At 42.8% G+C, this 9327-nt stretch overlaps 1 pseudogene; it reads left to right on the top strand.

Moving 5' to 3' along the window:
* The first annotated feature begins 4741 nt into the window (after positions 1-4741).
* Positions 4742-5784, top strand: LOC129466848 (tetratricopeptide repeat protein 5-like; annotated as a pseudogene).
* The last annotated feature ends 3543 nt before the right edge of the window (positions 5785-9327 follow it).

Here is a 9327-nt window from a genome sequence, read left to right on the forward strand (position 1 = left end):
AATGAGCTCTAGTTAAATTGAATGCTGACATGAAGTTACATACTTTCTTACATATTCTAATTTTGCCTTCTCTGATTCAACTCGAAGGCTGAATAGAGGCCTTGGCCTATTTTCTCCTAAGGAGCACAGTACAACATGATCCTGGGTCTGTCTTCCTGATCCTGCGCCTGTGCCACCCAATGGTAGGGACTCAGTGCCTCAGTCCGCTGAGAGGGAGGCCCTGCTCCCCTCCACCTCACTCCTACTCATCACCTCTGATGTTGGACCTTTATTGGTGGAGATAAACAAGAATTAAGATGAGCCATAAACTATATTCTCTCTCTCCCTCCCATTTTGTACCCCAGGAGAGGCAGCATGTGAGACGACCAGGGCATTCTGACCACCCAATCTCATGGCATACCCATAACTCAGTTCTTGATTCAGATATAAAACTGAGCAGGAGGCATGGCCTCAAAATCCAAAAAAAAAAAAAGTATATATATATATATAGTGGATTCTCTCATGGCGAGTAGGGAGCACCAAGAAGTGAAGCTGCGGTAGAAGGGTGTGGAGAGTAAGCGTGAGCCCTACTATCTGGCTTGAGGGTCTCGGTTCTGCTGCTGAGCAGCTTTGACGAAAGCGCACAGTACACTACCTCTCGGAGCTTCTGTTTTCTCCTCTGAGAATAGAGATAATAATGCAGGTATCACAAGCCTTTGAGGATCAGGTGAATGCATTTGAAAGCGGCTGACGCTTGGCCACTTGCTCTACAACGTTTTTAAAAGGAGTCTGGTGCAGGAAACAAAACTGGACAGGTGTTTACAATTAAGTGGACAAGTGTTCACTTGCCATTTCTGTTTAAAAAGCCATCTTCATCTTCAGATTTTCTCCTTTAACAGACAAAAAAGTCCGTAACTTTTCTCTGATGTTCCATATGCCTTTGAGACTATTCTTATTTAGGCCCTTATAGCTAAAGCCATTATAATTTTTCCTAGATCTTTTAACATTTTCTGTTTGAGAATTTTATCAACCTTAGGATTTCTATGAACATATTTGATGGTGTAAATTAATGATTCTTGTCAGAGGTTAGGTGTCCTCTTATCTAGTACATGAATTAAACTCTACTGGTAAGATGATGAGATTTTCTTTCTTATCATTCTTCAAAAACAGAACAATTATTCCTTCTTTCCCTGCCATACCCTCACAGACGGTGAATCCCAGTTCCTCCACCTCCTCCCAAGCACCGAGACAGCCCTGAACAGATTGCAAAGCCTGCTTTGGGGAAGGAAACCAGCAAGTCCCAGCCTCGTGGCTTAAGCAGGAATTCAGGCACTCGTGCAGGAGGCTGTGGTTGCCAGCAAAGCACCAGGCACGCTGCTGGTGGCTCTGAGACAGAAGTGACACAGCACGCCTCCAGCATCCAACACGTGGCATTCCCTCAGGCCAGCCTGCTTGCCCCCACACCCCTCATCCTCTGTCCCCATCTGGTCGCTCTTCGCAACAGCTCTGCTGACTTCATGCTCAATGTCTTGGGCCTTCCTGCTGTGGGCCATGAGACCTTATTTAGAGCCATTTCTTCCCACCAAGGAGTTAATCGTATGTGTTTTCAACAATACAACCATCTGGGCATCTGACACCAGTCACCGAGTAATTAGTGGGAAATGTTGCAACATATCCAGGGATATTTAATAAATATTTCTTGAATGAATTAAGGAGGCTCAGCAACTCCACATTTGCTCACACCAGAAAAGTATAACGGAGAAGCTTCTTGTACTTCTCTGGGCCCCTCCTAAGTACCTTTAAAGGGCCCCATTCCTCTGACCACACTATAAGAGTTATATATAGTAACCCTAGTGCCCTGTCCTCGGGGGACTAATCTCAATCTCCCCACTCTTCTTCAGTAATCTCATCCCTTATCTCTGCTCAAAGCACCACTTGTATTCCAATAATTGCCAATATTTATTTCTAGCTCACAGCACTTCCCCCAGCAGACTTGAAAATCAAACTTTCTAATGGTCATTCCCATCAGATATCCACAGGCACCTCGAACTTAACATATCCAACACTGAATCCTTTTTATTTATTTATTTATTTTTTTAGAGTCAGGTTCTCACTCTGTCACCCAGGCTGGAGTGCAGTGGTGTAATCATAGCTCACTTCAACCCTGAACTCCTGGGCTCAAGTGATCCTCCTGCTTCGGCCTCCGCAGTGGCTGGGGTTATAGGCATGCACCAACACACCCAGCTAATTTTTCTTACTGTTTTAAAGACAGGGTCTCACTGTGTTGCCCAGGCTGGGGAATTCATTATTGGATCCCTGATGTGTTCTTCCACCTTAATGTTCTATCTCAGTTGGTGGCCTCACCATCCACCCTGAAAATCCTAGGAATAGTCCTCCACTTCTCTAACTCCTGCCTCCACCCCCATGCAATCAGTTTCCAAGTTCTGCTGGTTTTACTTCCTAAGTCTTATTTGACTCTGTCCTCTCTCTTCCCTTCCAGTTTCCCCAGTTCTGCCTCCGGTCCTCATCCTCTCTAGTCTGGAGTGTTGCATTACCCCTAACTAGTCTCCCTGGCTTCTTCCTTCAAGCCCCATAGAGAAGTAAGAGTGAGTTACATAAACACAGACCTGATTCTATCATTCGTTTGTTTGAAAATCATCAAATAGCTCCTCTTCAATTAACTGTAAAGCTCACGGCAGGGGTTTATGGTTATACACAACATAACTTCCTGGTTACACACAACATAACTCCCTGAACTATCAGTTGTTCTCAAAGACTCGGATGGGCAAACTTCATTTTTATTAAAAAAAAAAAAAAAACCCATTGTATAATAGAATACGATGCAAAATTTGCACTAAGTTTAATTATAACATTTGGAAACTGAAAGTCCAGTGCCTTAAGGACCCATACCTATGACAGCATAACCTCAACTCCTCCCTCTTCCCCCCTTCTTCCCCCAGTAAGTCCTATTTGTTAGTTCTTGTCATTCCCAAGGGATGTCTCCCATGTATTCCATAGAAGCCAGGAGTTTCACACACTTTATTTTCTATGGTAGTCCCAGAGTCTAGAATAAGATCTGGCACATAGTAGGCACTCAATAAATATTTATTGAGTATATAAATGAACTCACAACCAATCTGCCAGCTGACGTCACCACAAGGCTAGATGTGCTTTCTCTTTGGCTCTCTGATATGGTTTGGGTTTCGTCCCCTCCAAATCTCATGTTGAATTGTCATTTCCAGTGTTGGAGGTGAGGCCTGGTGGGAAGTGTTTGGGTCATGGGAGGGGATCCCTCGTGAACATCTTGGTGCTGTCCTTGCAGTAATGAGTGAGTTCTTGCTCTGAGTTCACACTGGTTGTTAAAAAGAGTATGGTACCACCCCCCACCACCCCGCCCCGTGTCTTGCTCTCTCTCTCACCATGTGAGATGCCTGCTCTCACTTCACCTTCCACCATGAGTGAAAACTCCCTGAGGCTTCATGAGAAGCTGAGCAGATGCTGGGCGCCATGCTTCCTGTACAGCTTGCAGAACCATGAGTCAATTAAATTTCTTTTCTTTATAAATTACCCAGTCTCAGGTATTTCTTCACAGCAATGCAAAAACAGACTAACACATGCTGTTTCCCACTTTGCCACCTCTGCAGCCTGCTCAGCCACTCAGAGAAACATCCTAGCTGCCTCCCACCATCGAGTTTACACCATTGTCCATGCCAAAGGACATGACAGAATAAAGCTGGATCCATGCAGATGCAGAAAAATGGTCACCTAAGCTCTGAAACAGTTCTGTTTGTGCCTAGAGTCCCAAACACCTTTGGGGTTTCACCAGTTCGTGGCTACCTCTATTTATAGGCAGCTCAGAGTCAATCCACAGGATCCTGTAGACCCCATACCAAATGTCCTCTCTCCACAACCTGTTATAAAGTAATGACAGCCACACATAACAATGGCAACAAACATCCTGAAGGAAGCTGTAAACCAAACATGTATACTATGAGTACAAAACTGAAGAGAAATTCCATGATTGGGCAAGCCCTTCTGCAATTTGGAGAGTTTCTCTGGAAAACTACTCGGCCTCTAGACCTCAGCTTAAGTGTTTCCTCTTTAAGGAAGCGTCTGATCCTTTACATCCCCATCCAAAACTACCCACTCCCTCAAGAACTAGTGCCTATTTCTGCTACCACAGGGTGAAGGCTCGGGTTTGTGGGGCCTGAACCTAGTACAATTTTCAAGACCCTCTTTAAGCAAAAGAATATAAAATTACAAATATAAAAGTAGAATGCCAAGATAATATTATTTATGAAGAGAAAAATTAATACAAATTTTCAAAATCTGAAAAATATACTACCTATCCAAAACATTGAAAAAATACACATCATATTTCATTAATTAATGACCTGATTTCTCTAGAATACCTTTCCTACCTGTTTTCCTACTTGTCAATTGCATACTCTTTATCATCTCTTCAACAATAATTTTGTAATATTACTTTCCATAGAGAGAGGAGAAATAGAATTCAGTCTTTCATATGCTACAACTGATCAGAATTTTTCTTATTATTGATAGTTGGGCTTTGTAAAACATGCTACTTTATACACAGACAAAATATCGGTATTGTTACAAACACAGAATTTCTGATAAATTCTACTTCACATGATTCTTATCAAAAAAAACATACAGTTGTCATTATATATGAAAGATCTTCCATTTAAACTGAAGATAAATGAGAATCAAAGCCTTTGCTTACAGTTTTACACATTGAATGATGGGAAGAATTTTCCGAGGACGAGCTTCTGGCTCCATACATGTCCAGTCCTGTTTTGTCTCCACCCACTTTCTTTTTGTGCTAGGAATGTGGAATATATTCATGTCAGGTTACAAACTCGCCCTGCACTATCATGTCCCAATGTCAGGTGAGTTGGCACAATGAGCAATGCAAGAATTCCTAGAAGACATTTCTACCCCAAGATGATTAACAATAGCTTCAATATACATGGAAGCAACTGAAAAACACATAAACATATCCCACTAAGTCCAAACAAAATGCATCCTCAACTCAATTCCCCTTATTGAAATCCCAAAAGTGCCCACTGCTAGTCTAACGTTATTTAACACAAGCAGAAGTGAGATTCATGGGAAGTCGGAGTAGAGAGAAAGCGCGCTCTTACGTGAGAGTGATTAAAACACATAACATTTGCATATTTTACAAAAACATATGACCATGTGAACACTTTGCCAGGGCCTTGGAACAGGCCCAGGGAGTGAGATTTATGAAGCTTAAGCTTCATTAACTTCACAGAAAAATCCATTTCTAATCACTGCACTTACCAGATTGCATATCAATTAATTAATGATGATAGCTGGGAAATGATGGCTAATGAAAAGGAAGAAGTCAGGCAGATCTCGCAGAAACTGCAGGAACTGGTGGATCAGCTCTATTCATTTCAAGACTGCAATTTCAAGACACATAGTGTTGAGGATGCTGGGGGGAAGCAATACGATGTGCAGGAGGAGACGCAGAAGCCCCTGGAGGAGATGTTGAAGACCCTGTGGCAGATGGAGGAAGTCGTGGGTTTAATCCAGGGCAAGGTGCAGTGAAGATGCTGACTGGGAAGGCACTGAACATGACTCCTGACTGTGTCTCTAAGGCTGAGGAGTTTCTATCAAAGTCTATGAAGCTGGAGCCTGAGCTGGTGGAAGCCTGAAACCAGCTGGGTGAGGGGTACTGGAGAAAAGGGGGTATTGCAGCTGCAAGAAAAATGTCTCCCTGCGAAACCTATTGACAGTGCTTCACCAGCTGTGGACTAACGTTGGAGATGAACATTTTTATCATGTCATGGACAGTGACCAATAGGCTAAATTGGCTGTGAAGATGACCATGCACCATGGCCACTCCTAGCATATTCTGGAGAATACATACTTTTCTCTTCACTTCAATATCAATGAGAACCCTAAGATCCTCCAGCAAGCTTTCTGCCTAGGTCCAAGCAGAGAAGGTTGACAGGACAGCTTCCAGCAATCCTGACCTTCATCGAAACAGAGTGATGTTACAGAAACATGAACAAGCAATGAGAAGATCCTGGGGACTTTTCTTGAGCTGGAACCCTGGACCCTGCCTGGCCAGAGCCCTGGCAACAAGAGGAACTCCTGGAATTGCTGGAGAGAGGAGCCAGCCTCCTTGATAGCAAGGGAAGGATGAAGAACAAAAAGCTACAGAGCTAGGAAGCTTGCGCTCAGCCCATCTAGGCCCTTGCGATGATGGGCGCTGCCCACTCAGCCTCTGGACAGAAGATGACCCCAGAGCTCAAGCCACTGAGCATGCTACCTTGTGTCTTAGGCCATTCAGGTTGCTATAACAAAATACCTTAGACTGGGTGGCTTATAAACAACAGGAATGTATTTCTCACAGTTTTGGAGACCGGAAAGCTAAGATCAAGACACCACCAGATTTGGTGACTAGTAAGGGCCCTTTCCTCACAGACGATGTCTTCACGCTGCACCCTCACTTGGTGGAAGAAGTAAACAAGCTCCCTTGGGTCTCTGTTATAAGAGTACTAATCCCATTTGTGAGGATTCCACTGTCATCGTCTAATCACTTCCCAAGGCTCCACCTCTTAATATTATCACTTCAAGGGTTAGGACTTCAACATACGAATTTGGTGTGGGACACAAGCACTCAGACTATAGCATACATCTTCAGTATATGTACTTATTCAGCAGGAATTTAGTGACTTCCTACTATATACCAGGTGTTGTGTGTTAGTGCCTAAGGATTCCACTACGAGTTAAATCAGGCATAATCCCCAGTCACATGGAATATAGAGCCATAGGGAGGACACATACATTGATTAAATTATCACACTAATAGCAGGATGATTACAAACTGATATAAGTGCTGAGAAGGAGAGAATCCAGCTCCATGATGAAGGATCTTGGCTATTAGTTGGTTAAAGATAGCTTCTATACAAAACAAGACACATGAATCTGAGTTTTGAAGGATGAAAAAGAATGAACTAGTTGAAGATGATCAGCCTTCAAAAACAGCATCCAAACAGAGGAACAGCATGTACAAAACTGCTGTGGTAAGAAGGAGCTGGAAATTATCTGTTGCTTTTCCTAATCCACTCTCTACCCTTCTTTACTCTGCCTTGCACCCCAAAAGGTTAACCTCTAGCTATCAACCATATACTTGGCCCTCTGGCTTCTTCTTACTTTTAATCAATTGTTTAGGGTATTTATTTTCCTGATGGGCCTTGGGTTGGCTATAGCTGTGATCTTCTTTCTAAGACACAGTTCCATTTGGGTAGTCACTCAAAAAGCTTTATCCTATAGCTACAGCTAGCGGCATCTCAGGGATCTGTAATTATTCCTGCATCTTGTATCTACAGGGACCTACATTCTTGGTAACTAAGCTTTCAGATGCTTCATCATCTCCTACTGACTTCCCTTAACCCTTCCCATATCCTTGTAAATAGTCCCTCATAAACTCTTCTGAGTTACACCGTTTGAATGCACCAGCTAGTTCTTGCCGGAAATGTGATATATGATTATCCCTCAGTATTGTGGAACATTGGTTCCAGGACTCCTCAAGGATACCAAAATCCAAGGATGCTCAAGTCTCTAATGTAAAATAGTATGGTATTTGCACATAACCTATGCACAATCTCCTATATACCTTAAATCATCTCTAGATTACTTATAATACATCATACAATGTAAATAGTTGTAATACTATATTGTTTAGGAAATAACGACAAGAAAAAAAGTCTACATATTCAGTACAGATGCTTTTTTTGCCCACTTATTTTCAGTCTGCCATTGGTTGAATCTAGCAGCCTGGAACCCACAGATACAAAGGGTGGACTGCAATACATGTGAGAAACCGAAAGAAGATGGTTATGTGAAAAGTGCGGTGCAAGGTGTGGCTGGAAATCTCCCTAGGAACCAGACTGTCTAGAGCCTTCTAAGTCATTTTGAGAATTTGGATGTTTATCCTAAGAGCAATGCACTAACACTGAAGAGTTTAAAGCAGAAGGGACATAAGAGGGTTTGCTGTTTTGACCAAAGCTAGACTGGAGTGGGTTGAGAAGTAAGTGGGAAGTGAGAAAATGGAGACAGCAAGGATTGTTATCACTCACAAGAAGTTTAGTTTTGAAAGAAGGAAAGATTTAAGACAGAAATTGGATAAGGAATATATGACCAATTGAGAGTTTTATTAAAAGATAAAGGAGAATGAGAATGGGAATGTAGGAAGGAATGTAAATTCCAGGTAGGAGAATGCGGTAGAATGTGCATGAAATAAATAAAGAGAGGGTTAGAGTTAGGAGGCAGGAAAAGGCACAGACGATGGCCATAAATAGACAGAGAAGCCCCTGTTCCGGTGTAACAAAAGAGAAGAGGATGGATGCAAATAGAAGCCTTCGCATTTGCATAATTGTTGGGTAGCAGGAAATTGATGGTGGGGCTTTCCATCAGTTCACTTCAACTTTCTTTGTAAGACAGAAGGAAAAGTTATTCATGTCGAGCATCAGAGAAAAAGTTGGGATGAGGTGGGGGAGAGTTCAGAGATAGCAGTGAAGACGGTTTGAAATATCTGCTGTTAGGAATGGAAGTGCAACTCAGATCAGAAGGTTGTAGTAGGAGTGTCATGCAGCTTTGAGAACACCCTTGAGTTTCAATATTGACATGAATGTTCCCCTTCCCCACTCTATTTTATGCCTTCTAAGCCCACAAGATTTAAGTGGATCTAGCCTGGACTGTGATGCTACACTTAGACATAGGACAAAGACTTGAGTTATTGGTCCAGGGATGATATGGTTTGGCTGTGTCCCCACCCAAATCTCATCTTGAATTGTAGTTCCCATAATCCCCATGTGTCATGGGAGAGACCTGGTGGGAAGTGATTGAATCATGGGGGCGGTTACCTCCAGGCTGTTCTTGTGATAGTGAGTTCTCACAAAATCTGATGGTTTTATAAGGGGCTCCCCACCACCCCCACCTTAGCTCTCCACTTCTCCTTGTTGCTGCCATGTAAAGAAGGACATATTTGTTTCCCCTTCTACCATGATTGTAAGTTTCCTGAGGCCTCCCCAGCCATGCTGAACTGTGAGCCAATTAACTCTCTTTCCTTTATAAATTACCCAGCCTTAGATAAGTCTTTATCAGCAGCATAAGAATGAACTAATACAGGGGATAAGCATGTGACTCAAGCTAGGCCATTCCAAGTCAGGCCTGAAAATTTCATTACCATTATCACAAAAGATGTTCTTTCCCTCTCACTGGTATTAAAAGCATAAAGAAGCCGAGCATGGTGGCTCACACCTGTAATCCAAGCACTTTGGGAGGCCGAGG

The sequence above is a fragment of the Symphalangus syndactylus genome, chromosome 17 (assembly GCF_028878055.3).
Source record: "Symphalangus syndactylus isolate Jambi chromosome 17, NHGRI_mSymSyn1-v2.1_pri, whole genome shotgun sequence".
NCBI lineage: Eukaryota > Metazoa > Chordata > Mammalia > Primates > Hylobatidae > Symphalangus > Symphalangus syndactylus.